This window comes from Chrysemys picta, chromosome 6, assembly GCF_011386835.1.
Source record: "Chrysemys picta bellii isolate R12L10 chromosome 6, ASM1138683v2, whole genome shotgun sequence".
In the NCBI taxonomy this organism is placed as follows: Eukaryota; Metazoa; Chordata; order Testudines; family Emydidae; genus Chrysemys; species Chrysemys picta.
Genome location: NC_088796.1, coordinates 114131620 through 114145767, shown reverse-complemented (window position 1 = coordinate 114145767; position 14148 = coordinate 114131620). Strand labels below are relative to the sequence as shown.

General features: G+C 44.5%; 1 protein-coding gene across 6 annotated transcripts in view; it reads left to right on the top strand.

The window, feature by feature from the left end:
- The first annotated feature begins 1799 nt into the window (after window positions 1-1799).
- MOB3B (MOB kinase activator 3B) overlaps window positions 1800-14148 on the top strand; it is a 145518-nt gene continuing 133169 nt past the window's right edge. For 2 of the 6 annotated variants that reach the window (XM_065549676.1, XM_065549677.1), the window contains exon 1: window positions 12608-12845. The gene's annotated coding sequence lies outside the window, so the exon portion shown is untranslated. Of the gene's footprint in view, window positions 1932-12607; window positions 12846-14148 lie in introns of those variants that run through there. The other 4 variants (XM_005294753.5, XM_024105658.3, XM_065549678.1 and 1 more) reach the window with 3 other exon arrangements.

The following is a 14148-nucleotide window of genomic DNA, read 5'->3' as shown; positions in this document are numbered from 1 at the left end:
TTACCACTCAATAAATAACATAAAGTGCAAACGAAAATATGTGTGTATATTTTATAGAATCGTAGAATATCAGGGTTGGAAGGGACCTCAGGAGGTCATCTAGTCCAACCCCCTGCTCAAAGCAGGACCAATCCCCAACTAAATCATCCCAGCCAGGGCTTTGTCAAGCTGGGCCTTAAAAACCTCTAAGGATGGAGATTCCACCACCTCCCTAGGTAATGCATTCCAGTGCTCCACCACCCTCAGAGTGAAGTAGTGTTTCCTAATATCCAACCTAAACCGCCCCCACTGCAACTTGAGACCATTACTCCTTGTTCTGTCATCTGGTACCACTGAGAACAGTCTAGATCCATCCTCTTTGGAACCCCCTTTCAGGTAGTTGAAAGCAGCTATCAAATCCCCCCTCATTCTTTTCTTCCACAGACTAAATAATCCCAGTTCCCTCAGCCTCTCCTCATAAGACATGTGCTCCAGCCCCCCCAATCATTTTAGTTGCCCTCTGCTGGACTCTTTCCAATTTTTTCCACATCCTTCTTGTAGGATGGGGCCAAAACTGGACACAGTATTCCAGATGAGGCCTCACCAGTGCCGAATAGAGGGGAATGATCACGTCCCTCGATCTGTTGGCAATGCTCCTACTTATACAGCCCAAAATGCCGTTAACCTTCTTGGCAACAAGGGCACACTGTTGACTCATATCCAGCTTCTCGTCCACTGTAACCCCTAGGTCCTTTTCTGCAGAACTGCTGCCTAGCCACTCGGTCCCTAGTCTGTAGCAGTGCATGGGAGTCTTCCGTCCTAAGTGCAGGACTCTGCACTTGTCCTTGTTGAACCTCATCAGATTTTTTTTTGGCCCAATCCTCTAATTTGTCTAGGTCCCTCTGTATCCTATCCCTACCCTCCAGCATATCTACCACTCCTCTCAGTTTAGTGTCATCTGCAAACTTGCTGAGGGTGCAATCCGCGCCATCCATGAAGATATTGAACAAAACCAGCCCCAGGACCAACCCTTGGAGAACTCCACTTGATATCGGCTGCCAACTAGACATGGAGCCATTGATCACTACCCGTTGAGCCCGATGATCTAGCCAGCTTTCTATCCACCTTATAGTCCATTCATCCAGCCCATACTTCTTTAACTTGCTGGCAAGAATAGCTGCAGTGAGTGTGTGTTTGGATAAAATTATGTGTGCTCACATTGAGTATGTTCTAAATACAGTATTACTTAGATCCAAGAGATTGTGTAGATTTTTTGTATACTCTGTGCATGCAAGTGGTGTGTTAGAGAACTCCATTGAGGTACAACATGGATAAATTTGGTTCATAGTGTTTTCTAGGTTTATATAAGCCTTTTTGCATCTACCAAAATGATCTTCAGTAAAGGTGGATTCAGAAAAAAGTAGTTGATTCTTTTCATGAATAGTATTCTTTAAAAATGCTGAATCTTTTTTCACTAAACGAGCATGTGTGTGTTTATATGTTTTCAGGGCTCAAAACTGGATGTCAGCATAACAACTGAGTTAGAGATGCTGGGTGTTCAGGTCTTTGTATGATGATATGCGGGGGCCAGTCGTGGAAATATTTCATAAACTCCCCATCCACAGCAAGGGTCACAAAGGGGCAGTTTTTAGGACCTTGCATGGTAATGGCAGGCTCCTCTGCTAAGCCACTCTTCTCTGCATCTGTGAGGTTCCAGCCCTTAGTGCAGGTGTTAGGACCTTGTGTTAGAGGCAGAGTAATTAGTGCTGATTCAGCATAGTGGGAGGATCTTACTAGCTTGTGAGGAGTTGAAAGGTGCTGGAGGATCAAGCTGGAGCAAAGGGATCTACAGAACTAGATCTGAAGAGGCCCAAGGAACTCCCACATGCGGGGGAAAAGCTTTAAGCTGATGTCAAACTCCAGGAAGGGGACAAGTTTGGACTATATGCAGTGTGAGTATATTCTGCCTGCTTACTCAGGGTTCGAGGACAGTTTCTCTGACTACTGTGGAGGGGATCCTTCCCCCTTTATAACTGTGGTTTTTAAAGATTCAGAATCACTGTGTGCTCTGCAGATCTGCCACGCTGCCCTTGTGATGGGTTGCTGTAAAATTAATCCCAGTCGTGGGATGGAGAATTTTGCCACTTGGTTCCAATAAGACATTTTTAGAATTGCACTGACAATTGTTTGTTGATGATCACACTTATTTAAACAGTCCCATGGCTGAAGAACGTTGGCTTTTGTCAATGGGCTTTTGTGTCTTGCATGTGCTACTCAGAATAAGTGGCTGTGGTTTAAATGCCTAACAGAAATTCAGCTGGCTCTCCAGATAGCACAAATAAAAGGAAAGAAAACTTTAACTATAACACAATAAGGATATGGGGCCTTTTGGCCCATACATTGGTTTGAAATAGCTTTACAGAGACCTATGCATTATGAGAGGAGAAAAAAGTTCTGTGTCATAGAGTGGTGTGCGCACATTGCTGTTACTCTAGAGAGATGGCCTTGAACGGTGCTTGATTTAGAGGAAACAGTAAGGTGGTGATTTCACTGTTTGTCTTCTCCACCCAGTGAAAACAAACAATATCATAAGTCCAAATGGACAAAGGCCACTGAATTCTCCTCTCATTCTATTCTCATTGGACAATCTGCTGACAGTGGAGTTGCTCTAGATTTATGCTAGTGTAACTGAGAGCAAAAATTTGGCCCAGTGTGTTTGATGACAGAATTTAGGTGCCCCTTTAGGTATTATCCTAAACCAAAAGACTGATTACAGGTTCACAGCAGGGTTTCTAGGGAGCTTTTCCTAGTATAGTAACAAAAGTCATTTTCTCCACAAAATGTAGGGAAGGAAGAATACTATTAAATCAGTCACACACTAGCCTTTCCCTTGCAGTCACTGTTCTGCTTACTTCCTCAAATGTAATTAATTATTGTTTGTAGTGGCTGGAGAAGGAGGCCTAGACCACACAAGGTGGAGAGATGGCCAGGTGTTGAGGGAGGTAAGATAAGATAACTGTGAAATGAGCACATTTGGTACAGTAAGTAGTTGTTGCAGCATCTGCTTTTACACCCATGTAATTTCAGTGGAGTTACTTCTTACTAACAGTAGCATAGTTAAGAGCAGAGTGGGTCCTTGGATGTTGTTTAGTTGCTTTTCTAGTTTGGCTACAGTACACAAGCCATAAAAATGGATGTTCTAATGTCAACAACAACAAACTTGATCAGAGTATCCTAACTGTAAGTTAGCATTGATGGTCCAATATCAATTCAGTTAGGGTTGTTTTTTCCCTTCACCCAATTTACAGCCCAGGATCGGTCATTGAGAAAAGCATATGAACCCTAGAATAAAGGCAGGCTACCCTGTGACAAAAGGTGCAAAGAAACACGCTCCAACTGCATCACACACTATGGAGGGGCCACTGAAGCTGTTGCTAAATACCAGCCAGCTGATGGTAATGAACCGCTCGACAGCCAGCTGTAATTATCTGGGGAATCAGTAGAGAGAAAAACTGTCTTTCTGAGCCACTGAACTAGAAAATAGGCTTTTTATAGGATCATCATAATCTCTGGCTAACAACAACATGAAGACTGTAGTTCTAAGAAAACTATGGCAGGGCAGTTCAATTATGTATAATTTATTCATAATTCTCTCATCTTCCATTTCCCTTCTTACATCCTTACTCACAACAAATTTGTGTTCAGTGAGCTCTGATTGGAGAGGCAGCCATGACTAAGGAGCTGGTCAAGCTTCTGCTAGGCAGTATTAGATGCTCTGGAAGGATGTGATAAGAATGACAAAGCTAGGATAAACTGCCTTCCACATCACCAGCATGGCTATTGGTTGTCACCACTGTAAGTAAGATGGAAGTTGTCTAAATTTTAGAATCTTTTTTTTACATTAAAAAAAAATCAAATTAAATCAAGATGTAAACAAGAGAGGCAGATTCTGCTCCCCGTCACCCCAACAGAAATCTGGATTTAAAAATGCCACTCACTTGTACTAGTCTTACACTGGTATAACACTATTGACTTCCAGGGAGTGACCTCTAATTTACATTGCTATGAGAGAAGAAACTGGGGTAATTCTTTAGTGTGACTGAGAGCAGAATTTACTGCTGCAATAACGTTAATAGTTTAAAGGTTTGATCTATTTTTTAACAAATCAGTATGCCTTTAAAAGAAAGTTTAGATACCTGCGCTTGGTTATTTCCCCTGAAAATTATAGCGTATCAAAACTGTTTAGTGATTATTATTTTTACGGCACCCAAAAATATGCTAGGTATATTTACAGTACAAATAACAAAAGACGAAGTGTAACTGTCATCTTAGGAGAGATCAGGCCCTTTCTATTTTTAATTATTTTTGTAAAACTGTCTTTTTATTAAGACTTTGTCATAATGCAGAGAAGGGGGGTTGAGGCCCTGGAGTGGGACTCAAGAGAGCTGGATTCCATTCCCAGATGTGCCATGGATTTCCTGTGCAACTTGGCCAAATTGCTTAATCTGGGTCAGTTTCCTATTTGTTAAATGGGAATGATAATGTACCCTTTCCCCTACGCTTTGTTGCCTATTTAGATTTTAAGCTCTTCAGAGCAGAGAATGTCTCTTATTGTGTGTGTGTGTGTGTGTGTGTGTGTGTACAGTGCCTGTCACCGTGGGGCCGTTCTAAGTTGATGCCTCTAAGGATGTGTTTACAATGCAAAAATAAACCCGTGGCAGAGAGTCTAAAAGCCCAGGTCTACATACTTGGGATCATGGGGATCACGCTATAGTGCTACAAATAGCCATGTAGACATTCTGTCTGAGTCTACATAGCAATTTTCAGCACCATAGCTCGAGCCTGAGTCAGTAGAGCCAGGCTCTGAGACTTGCTGCCGCAATGTGCTGCTTTTTCTTTTTCCGGTTGTGTTATGAATTGGTTGTGTTTTTGTTTTGCAGTGTAAGCATTCCTCAAAGTGCTACTGTAATCACCTAGGCTGCAACTCTGTGGAGTCTCATTCATGTGTAAGAAAATCTCATGGGGACTGTTTGTGAGAATAAGGACTATTATGTTGAGTTGAGCTCCGCAGGATCTTCTAGTGTAATCGTCTTGGGGCAAAGACTCTGCCTTACTTTGTTTGGTGCTGTACAGAACTTAGGGTTGACACTAAACAAATAATACGTTACGGTCTTGATCCAGCAACCATTGGTGATGAAAGGAAATGTAAATGCCAGTTCCACAGAACAGAAATGTCATTTGTGAAAAGCATCATTGACTTCCTTGTTAAGAGTGGATTTTGTGATATCAAAGATAGTAACCTGACTCTTTGCTAGACTGAACTACATAAAACGTGATCCTTAAGATTGCTAGTGTTTTTACCATAAATAACATGACGTTCTGTCACTTTTTTTTCTGCAAACCTACATGATTTTAGAAACACTGAAAGTTATGTTGCTACAAGAATATAAGAGAATTACAAATATTGTTTTGTATAACTATTAAATGAAAGGTAACGGTACAGGTACAAAATTAAGTTTTCTGTACCAAAAACCAAACAAACCCAAAACAACCACCTCCAACAACCACTGGACTGCTTGACTCATTTCATAGGATATTGAAGTCATTCAGACAGATCCAGGGCAGAGCTGCTATTACTTGTAAAGCTTCATAAGTGCCCAGGTCACTACTAGTAGACAAGGTGATGATCCCGGCTCCAAGGAACTTACCATTGAAGACTCCATCCCCGCTATGGTCTACCCCTGTTCCTGTCCCCCTGTCTTCAATGGGACTCTGCATAGACACACAGTCTACTCAAGAGATACAAAAAAGGATCTGGGCCTAAATTAGACTTAACACAGCCAAGGAAAAACATAAATAAAGGGAGCAGGAAAGGAGCAATAAGGGTCTCCCCTCCACAAAAAAAGGTTTCTTTTGGCTGACTAACTTCTCCCCTACTCCTTTACCTGTAGCTGTCCGTTTGGAAGAGCTGATCGAAGGAGATTGATGGGCTCATTCTCCTGGGCTGAGGATCACCATTTCCTTCCCCTGAAAAAACAGTGGGGAGGGAGAGATGTGAACTGCTTTTCCCCAAAGTGGAGGTGGTGGTGAGAGTAGCCAGGAAAGGAAAGGAAAAAATGGGAGGGACAGGAGAGCGGCTACCAGAGAGGAAACAGGAGGACAAGGATGTAGATTAATGGGAGAAATGGTGACTGGGACAGATGGGAGGGGGGAAGCCCTTTCCTTTGTGCGTATGAGGCTTGGAACTGATAGGAGGGGCATGAAGGAATACAACCACGACACTGAGGAGTCATTGGGCCTGGTGGGGGTGGGGAAGGAGAGACAGGTTCACACTCAGAAAATGTCTGGTGGCAGCGGGGAGGAGCTGGTAGTGGGAACCTAGGCATAGGAGGTAGCACTGGTGGAGAAGTGAAGTTGCTATGTATGGCAACCGCTGGATATCCGGGAACCTGACTACAAATACCACATCCTTCAAGAACCTAAATGCAGATACTCAGTTACTAGGGTGTTGTGTTGGACTTAATGAATAATGACCCGAATTACATGTGCCACTGCCACAGCATCTTGTTAGGAAACAACCACCATAGCTCAGCCCAGATCAGGAGTGACCAAAAGTTGTTAGCACCTGGTGGCCGTTGACTGGAAGCAGCACTGGGCCCAGAGACGGTGTTTCAGTGTCAAACAGCCTTCCACCACGCATGTTCACACCACTGCAAAAATGGCTGTTTTCCAGAACCACTTTGGTGATCAAGTGGCTATTTTAAAAAATAGCTATTGGATGGGATTGATGGGAGGGAAGCTCCAGGATAAGGGGTTGCAGCATTGCCAACTCTGAGTCCTGTGATAGTTGGTGTTTTTCTTAAAACCCCAGCTGAGGAATGGAAGACGTTGCACAAGAATCTCCGCTTTTACTTGTAAAAAGGTAAGTTTCTGGCCCTCCTGGCTACCAAGAAATGTTTGAACACATGAAGCAAATATGACCTAGAGGTTCAGAAACCAAAGAAAAGGATGCCCCAAAATCTAATTTTTAAGATAACCTCATGATTTGGGGAGAGAGGGGGGCCTATCTCATGATTCTTGAATGCTTGAGGTTGGCAATATCGGCACTTAGCTACCAAGGTGACAGAGGCATTAGAAATACCAGAGAGAGTCTAGATACAGGGGGCATCATTCCAAGGTGGCAGTCTTATGTCTTGGCTAATTCTTGAGCAAAAACAGAATCAAGCCCATGAAGCTTCCTGTGATGAGGGAGCATGCTTACCTGCAGCATTTGATATACCTATTCTGTAGGTGTCACTTGGACGCTGCCCTGGAACTGCAAACTGATGGAGGAGCCCTCGCCACCTCTCACACTCCTCTGGGCTGTGGAGTGGTGCTGCCAGTACTGGTTGACCTTTCCCCACCTTTGATATCCAAATTATGGTTGCCTTTGGCATATGTGCTCCAAGGCACAGCGGGGAAGGCATCCCTGTGACCTCTCCTTTCCCAGCACAGCTCTGCCATAATGTGGCCTTTCAAATCAAGAGAGTATTTCCTGCTGTTCTTTAAACAATTTGGCATTAGGTGCTGTAAAAATGAGGCTTAAATTGTCTAGTGTAGTCAGCAATCCATTCTGTGCACAGCTCATCTGGGCCAGGATTTAGGCAGGATCTGTGCTGGCTGTGGTCCTGGGTGCTACTGGGTCTGTGTATGTCCAGCAGACTCCCCTTGTGCTAACTACTCTCAAGCCCCGTCTCTTCTCCATTGCTAGGGACACTGCAATTAGCAATGTCCCTTCTATTTTGGGGGGGGTGTTTTTTTTGACATGCATCACTTCATTAATACTATCCCTATGGTACAAAGAGGTAAGGGAGGAATGCCTGCATTACCCAAAGCAAAAATGAAGCAATCAATGGAGCCAAACATGATTTCACTTATAGTGGCATAGGCAACGCTGTTGATTTATGTGGAATTGCTCCTGATTTACCCTGTGGTGAGATCCCAGTGAGGCCCAGTGTGTGAGTTAGACACAGGCGCAGAAGCCTAGCTGGTGACATAAGGACATTAGGCCAACAGCTGCTAACATTGTGAATCTAAACCAGGTCAGACCAAGTGAGATTATTTGCAAATTCTGTTAATTTCATTGTAGGGTTTGCTTGAGGAGTGGTGCCATTTGTTTTTTTTAAATACAAACTATTTATATTAAGAGACAATCAGACATATGAGGAGCACCCCAGCTGAGATTTTATGTATACATGTATCTTTTTTTTTTCCTCCTTCTTCTTTTTTAATTCTTTGTGAAGCATTTAGGGCTTGGCATACCACAAGACTCTTCCATAGATCTGAAAAAATTGGGACTCACAGGGTTCACAGAGGGGTTTATCCCAATTTAACTAAATCAATTTATAATCTTTGTGTAAACTGGGCCTAAGTCCATTTTTTTAGAAGATCGTCCAAGTATGTGCAATTTTAGGCACATAAGCAAGTGTCAAGATTTTAAAATTTAGGTACGTTTTTTTTTTTTAAACTTGGTTATGGCTAAAGCATGGATTTGCTGCAAGATGGGGCATTAGAACCATGCCCTAGCCTCCTGTACCCAGGTTAGATCACAAATTCGTTGGGCCCTGTCCACTGTGGTGGGTCAAAGGCTAATAGAACCCAATTTTGCTACAGCAGAGGTTACAAGATGCATGAGCATGATTTTTCTACTCTGTAGTTTAGCCATTGTTTCTGAGGTTTCTGAGATTGTCATAGTGTCACCAACTCAAGTCAAAAGCACATTCCTTCTTTAGCCTACCTAGTACAATAGGCGTGCTTGGGATATTGGACTGTGGGTGGTTGTTATTCCTCAGCCAGTTATTTATAGCAACAGATATTAATGGGATATAATAAACAAACATGACAATATGGCTCAAAGAGAGCTAGCTGAAAATGTCCTTCCACCCAGCACAAGGCTAGCTGAATTCACTAAGTTCTGTCATTAGACTAAAACGAGCTCCTTTCAATTTTGCTTATCTGTAACTAGACTTTGCCTTATGCTCCCCAATCGTAGGTTTCATTCTCCAAATGCATAGCCCGAGAAACACCCCTTTCCCTGTCATTCTCTACAGGGTATAGTATCAAAGGAAGCCAGTCTTGGACCTTGATCCCAAATCCATTGAAGTCAATGCGAGTCTTTCCAGTGACTTCTGTTGGCTCTGGATCAATGCCTACAATGGGTCACATGGCCAGCTGGAAATGGCTGTGTGTCAGTACGGCCCATCACAGGTTTGGTTTCCCAGCATTCCATGATGTGTTGCTGCCTGGGCAGACTGGAGAGTGCGGAGTCTGGAAGAACATCGTGTTTGCCTAGACTTGCATCCCTAATTTGGCACCTCAAGTGATGGGTAAGAAACTGCATGACAAAACATGGCCATCCTTGTGGTAGTGATGGTGTTCTATGTCTCTGTGGTGGTACTGAGACTATCAGCCTGAGCAAGGTAGGATCATTAGCACATCTTGCAAAATTATCTTTCACTGCAGACTTTACACAGTCCCTTCCCATATCAAGATGTGCCATTTACTGGAGACAGCTGGAGAAAAAGCAAACTCAGAATTTTGTTTTCAAAGGAGGGATTACTTGCAGCACCTTTCCCCATTGGAAACTGAACAGTGATTTCCATTGATTCAATGCTGCCGTGAATGACATTCCGTTTCCCCATGTACTACTATTGACAAAACACCAATATGAGATTCCATTCAATCATTTCAGCTCCGTATTTTAAAATGCAATTTTAAGGTGGAGAGAGACACCCACAGACACATATCATAGCTAACCCCATACATACAGAACAGGGAATATAATACAGCAATCCCTGATGTAACTTCACAGAAGTAAATGAACTTTACACTCTGATCTTTGACTCTGGCATCTCTTGCATGAGCTAAAGGAGCAACTCTGGTAGCCCAGCCAGACCAGGGCATTGTTAAATCAGAGCAGGTAAGATCTGCAGGTCTGTTCCAGTCAGTAGAAAGCTATGATACATATACTCCTTCTACCTCAGAAGTGAGATCTCCTTGAAGTGTTGTAAGACACTTTGAAAGAGTGTGAAGTGAACGGAGAGATGCTCACCATTAGCAGCTGTTTGTGATTACTACCACAAGAACAAAGTGGTCATGGATTGAAGTTGGAGAAGAACTGTGTCTACAGTCTCTGTTCTCTGGGCTCCAGTTTGATACCAAAAATAACTTACTGATATCAGTTTCTTGATATAGTTGACTGTGAAGTACAAAGCGGACAATGTTGTGTTCAAAGGCCCCATCTGCCCTAGCAAATCTTCAGATCATAACATGGTTTTCAAGATTGTTTTTATCGATCAATCTAACCTGACGCATTTTTAGATCATCCTTCATCATTGTGTCTAGGTGACGAGGGTTCTTGAACTTGCTTTGGATAACATGGGTAATATGCAAGTGCCTGAGTAAGTGGTTCCATTTTTTTTATGATGATTGTTGAAAACCACTCTAGGATCTGATTTTTTCTAATGCTGTATTTTGGGCGAGCCAATATACAGGTGACTTCTGGCATAGGTGTATCCCAATAATTCCTTAAACCTTTGTCTGTCTTCAAATACTTGAGGAAATAGTTCTCTCAGAAACAAAACAACTCTAGTAAACTCTTAGCTTGTAACTTTTGTGCATGCACGATTTCCATTTTATTGATAAATGAACTTGATTAGGCAACTTGCTGCATGCACACCTATTGGCTTTAGTGGCCGTTTTGCACGTGGAGAGAAGACACCTTGTATGAACTGGGAATATAATAACCAGAGTAAAAGAAGGTGCTGATTGAATCAAGAGATTGATGATGAGACACACAGCCTCTATAGCTAACATTTTCAAAGGTGCCTAAATTAGTGGTTTAAACCAGGATAATGCTGGTGGAGAGTGTAAGTTTTTACCATCAACGTCTGTTTGGACACCTACAGGATAGCAATTAATGGTCTCAGCACAGTTTCTAATGGACCAGTGTCCCAATACTAAAATTACAATAACCATTAGTTCTATTGATGGTTGCTTTAGCAGGGAAACCAAGGCCTGAATGGCGATAGCAACTGGACTTTCTCTCTCTCTCCTAGTAACGATTTCTCCCAAGTGGGGAAATAAGGTGCCCCAGAGGAACAGTTAGGGATGCTTGCCTGCTCCTGCCTGTGCTGTATTTGTTCTGTGGATAAATAAGGCATTTCAGTTCCAATGGCAGTCACTCAAACACCTTCCAAGAGTGCTAAGGGCCCAATTCTGCAAGGTCAGAGCTGGTTGAAGAGGGTGTTTTTGACAAAAAATGGCTTTTTGAAACCCATTTTCTATACAGTATGAAATTTTCCAGGTTTTTGTTTCCAACAAAATGATGTTTTAATTTGAGTCAAATAGAACTGAAATAAGAGGTATAGGAATAAGCTAGTGTGGTTGGAGCACTTTTATACTGGTATAAAAGCATCCACGGTAGAGGAGGTTGTTCTACTATGGTTAAAATAGTGTGTGTGTAAGCGAGCCCAAAGCTTGGTCTCTTTGACAGAGGCCCTTTACACACTTTCATGGTTAGAGGTTTTCTGCTGCCTGTTACATCTTTAATCACAGTTTCAAAGAAGTCATGTGTTTGCTACCTAAGCCATCCCCTGCAGATACATTTCTTAGTAAGCCTTGTTAATGATTATAAAGGTTTTTTAAAAAAATCTGACCTTGCTTGTTTTGCAGTTGAGTAGTGCGATACCAAGTATAAAACAAAACATTTTCTGTCAAAAGTCCTTCCCTGCAGTGTGGGCAGTTCTTTGTGCTAGGAGGATGGGGGGTGGGGGTGGGGAAGTAAAATGAAACAAGTTGTAAAAGAAACCTGATAGGCCATAACTCTAGATTAATGAAATTATTGTGGAAAGGAGAAAGACTCTGTTAGTCAGCAACCAGGTATGGGGATTACACATATGCCTGCTTGGTTAGGAGCGCAAGTACTGGGGAGCTGTATGTGCAAAATACCCAGTCTTGCATTTGAGATTACTGGGGTCTCACCTTGATCAAGGAGGCTCAATCCTCCTCCCTGTAATTCTCCTGCACTGTAAAGACTAGGGGTGTATGTGAGATGAGAGTAGGGTGTGCAGATGTCCTGATTTTATAGGGACAGTCCTGACATTTGGGGCTTTTTCTTATACAGGTGCCTATTACCCCCATCTCCTGTCCCGATTTTTCACACTTGCTATCTGGTCACTTTGGGCGGTTCTATGAGTCTATGATCTCTCCACTGACACGGTTCTGCTAATTCAGGTTCTCTAGTGAGGCAGGTGCTCCCATACCTGCCTTCGGGAGTGGCTTTCCCTGAAGCAGCTGGACTCGCTGGCCCCCTGGTTTGAGCCAGGAGGGTGAATATGTTCCTAGGGGTGTATGCGCTGGAAGTAAGGGTGCTGCTGGGGGTGCGGCAGCAGCCCCCCCCGCCTCGAACCACCCAATACAGTACATAGCTTCCACTTTCAGCGCCCCCGTTACAAAACTTGTCCCAGCCCCTCTGCTCAGAGTGAGAGCCACTCCCCAGCCCCCCGCTCCCGCTCCTCATCTCCGCCTCCTTCTCGCACCGCCTGAAAACTTTGGCGACGGTCCCCCGAGCCGCGGCCAGCTGTGCAGGGGCTGCAGCGTCCCGCGGTGACCGCCAGGGGGTGTCTGCCCGTCCCACGCGCCGCAGCGCCGGGCGGGCGGGCGCACAGGTCCCGGGCGTGTGTTGATAGCGCGGCTCGGTGCATGCGGGGCTTTCCCGGGGGCCGGCGCGGCGCGTGGGCGGGAGCCCGGCTCTCTGCTCCCCTCCCTGCACCCCACGAGGAAGAAGCCTTGGAGAGAGAGGAGGCGGCGGGGCTCAGGGCTTGAAGGTAACCCCCCCCCCCCCGAATGGCTGTGCAACAATGTGGCAGAAGTTGACAAAAGAGGGGGTAGTTCTGCCGAGTGTGCAATGGGGTTTCCAGTCCCTCTCCTCCTTCCTAACTTCCCTCCCGAAACGGCCCCGCTGCGCGATGGGCGAAACGCGCTTTCTGGAAAAGCCAGGATCCTCGCCGTCCTGTGCTCGCTGCCCCCGGCTGCTTTGCTGTGCCTGCGGGGTGGGCGATGCAAGCCCCGCATGCTGCTGAAGTGTGGTCAGTAATAGACTGACTGGCTTCTGGTCCTGCTGTCTGCGCGGGGGGATAGTGTGCATAGAGGGGGGGGGGAGTTTTTCTTGTGTGTAAAAGAGGAAAGTAACGTGGAGATTTCGCTTGATTTCTTTAGCCCCACCCTGTATTTAAAGAGACTTCCCCCCCATCTCCATTCCTACTAAATCCTGATTTCTCTTGGGGTGGGGGGTAGGGGGTGACAAGGAAGGCTGCTCCAGCCGCTGGGCAACAACTGTCAAACATCTGGATTCGCAGCCCCTCCCTCTTCAATGCAGCGAAAGAGAATTTTTTTAAAATCGCTTTGCTCGTTTCCTTTGATGTTTTTCCTTCTCTCCAGCAACCCAAACTAACGAAACTATTACACGGCAAATCTTTACCTCTATCCAAGCAAGTAGGGTCCTGGTTGTCCTTTAAAGTCTCTGGCATTCGTAGTAAAAAAAGGGGGGGATACCCACCAGAACAAAACAATGAATGGGCTTTTGTTTGCCTATTGTTTGAATCAAACTGTGTAGAGGCTGCGATGGAGATTGGGAGCCAAAGGTTTGAAATAGCAAAAGCGAAATAACTAATTGTCTGTCGTTGGAACCCAAGGCAGGTATAATAGTCAAATATATGGAGGGCGATAAGTCAGTGGCAAAGCGTGTTTTCCTGCTCCTTGGGTGCCATGGGATTTTTTTCTTGCTGTGCTGCTCAGAAGGGCAGCTTCTTTTGTGCTGGTGAATGATCATGACTCCTTCCTTCAGCGCCTGTGGGAGTTTGCTTGGCTTCCCTTAGGGGAAGTGGCTGCCACTTTACTGCCTTCAGGAGATTGGGGGTTGGGGAATCAACCGGGTACATTGCTCGTGTGGTTTTGATCGATGCATCTGAAAGCGAATGAAGTTGAAAATAAAAACGGTCAACAAGTGTGTGCATCTGATCCTGTTGTTGTAGCCATGTGCAAAGGGGAGTGTCTGGTTCCACTCGAGGGGAGGATTTACAGGAAGACAGTGGAATGAGGGAGCCCGGAGGAGGATAGCTAGCAAAGTGA